The following is a 2,500-nucleotide window of genomic DNA, read 5'->3' as shown; positions in this document are numbered from 1 at the left end:
GGCTCTGCATGTGCGAGATGCTGGTTGATGTGGCTTTAGATGTTATTCCTCCGTTGATTCATACTATTGAAGAAGCTTTAATGGCTCTCTGCAAAAACTTTTGTTCCGTCTTGTTAATTATTTGCAGTGAGTGTTATGTCATGGGTGGAATCGCAGCGTCAGCCGTTCTGGCGGCCATTAAAGCTATACCTTAGGCCTTGTGTGCTCTTAAGGTATTAAAACCAATAATTCGGCATGGGATATCTTTTATACTAGTCTTGATGAAACAGGGTGTATTTTTCGTGGGAAGTTTGGGAGTCTACATGTGGAGTAGAGGCTAGATCTTCATGGAAAAATTTTTACTTGAAGGCGTGTTTTTAGGGAAAAATTTGTTCAAGGCTCTCGGATTGATACATGAAAATGGGGGAATTCTCTTTAAGGATTTGAAGTTGGTAGCGAGAAGTGTTCTCATGAAAGCTGACAACGTTAGGCATAGTCTGGCAGGGTACGCAAGCATAATCTTCAAAAAACTTGCAGATGTGACTATGGGAACTGGGAAAAAACTGAAGATGAAACCTGTCTAAGTCCCTTAGTCTAATGTATAACAAGGCTTATTGTAGGCCAATATGTTAACGCGCAATGTGGCTGGCTGCCCGAGTACTTTGTTAACGCCTCCCTCAGATATTATGCCCCTTGTTAATGCTCTCGATTAGGTCAGTAGTGATTTGTTGACCGAATCTTTTGGCTGGAACTTCGAGTACACATGGGCTGAGAAACAAGGGCAAGGGTAGCGAAAGAAGAAGCCTCATGACGATGAGCGGAAGAAGAAGCCTCATGACGATGAGCGGAAGAAAAAGCCTCATGACGCCGAGCGGAAGAAGAAGCCTCATGACGATGAGCGGCAGAAGAAGCCTCATGACGCCGAGCGGAAGGAGAAACCTCACGACAACAGGCAGAAAAAAGAAGCCTAATAGCGTTGAAGTGTTGAAGAATTCATTTTTATATATATATCTTGTATTTTTCTTATTATCAGATCCAAAGCCCTGACGACGCCAAGTAAGAGAAAAACCCAGACGACGCCGAGCGAGACACGAGGCCTGACTACGCCGAACGAGACACGAAGCCTGACGACGCCGAGCGAGACACGAAGCCTGACGACGCCGAGCGAGACACGAAGCCTGACGACGCCGAGCGAGACGAAAAGCATGACGACGCCGAGTGAGACACGAAGCCTAACGACGCCAAGTAAAAGAAAAACCCAGACGCCGCCGAGCGAGACACGAAGCCTGACGACGCCGAGCGAGACACGAAGCCTGACGACGCCGAACGAGACACGAAACCTGACGACGCCGAGCGAGACACGAAGCCTGACGACGCCGGGCGAGACACGAAGCCTGACGACGCCGAGCGGGGCAAGAAGCCTGACGACGCCGAGCGAGACAAGAAGCCTGGCGCCGCCGAGTGAGACACGAAGCCTGACTACGCCGAACGAGACACGAAGCCTGACGACGCCGAGCGAGACACGAAGCCTGACGACGCCGAGCGGGACAAGAAGCCTGACGACGCCGAGCGAGACACGAAGCCTAACGACGCCGAGCGAGTGAGACACGAAGCCTGACGACGCCGAGTGAGACAAGAAGCCTGGCGCCGCCGAGTGAGACACGAAGCCTGACGACGCCGAGCGAGACACGAAGCCTGACGACGCCGAGCGAGACACGAAGCCTGACGACTCCGAGCGAGACGAAAAGCCTGACGACGCCGAGCGAGACACGAAGCCTGACGACGCCGAGTGAGACACGAAGCCTGACGACGCCGAGCGAGACGAAAAGCCTAACGACGCCGAGTGAGACACGAAGCCTGACGACGCCGAGCGAGACACGAAGCCTGACGACTCCGAGCGAGACGAAAAGCCTGACGACGCCGAGCGAGACACGAAGCCTGACGACGCCGAGTGAGACACGAAGCCTGACGACGCCGAGCGAGACACGAAGCCTTACGATGCCGAGCGAGACACGAAGCCTGACGACGCCGAGCGAGACACGAAGCCTGACTACGCCGAACGAGACACGAAGCCTGACGACGCCGAGCGAGACACGAAGCCTGACGACTCCGAGCGAGACGAAAAGCCTGACGACGCCGAGTGAGACACGAAGCCTGACGACGCCGAGCGAGTGAGACACGAAGCCTGACGACTCCGAGCGAGACGAAAAGCCTGACGACGCCGAGCGAGACACGAAGCCTGACGACGCCGAGTGAGACACGAAGCCTGACGACGCCGAGCGAGACACGAAGCCTTACGATGCCGAGCGAGACACGAAGCCTGACGACGCCGAGCGAGACACGAAGCCTGACGACGCCGAGTGAGACACGAAGCCTGACGACGCCGAGTGAGACACGAAGCCTGACGACGCCGAGTGAGACACGAAGCCTGACGACGCCGAGCGAGACACGAAGCCTGACGACGCCGAGCGGGACAAGAAGCCTGACGACGCCGAGTGAGACACGAAGCCTGACGACGCCG

Source organism: Penaeus chinensis, chromosome 34 (genome assembly GCF_019202785.1).
Source record: "Penaeus chinensis breed Huanghai No. 1 chromosome 34, ASM1920278v2, whole genome shotgun sequence".
NCBI classification, from domain to species: Eukaryota; Metazoa; Arthropoda; class Malacostraca; order Decapoda; family Penaeidae; genus Penaeus; species Penaeus chinensis.
This window is presented reverse-complemented; position numbering follows the sequence as displayed.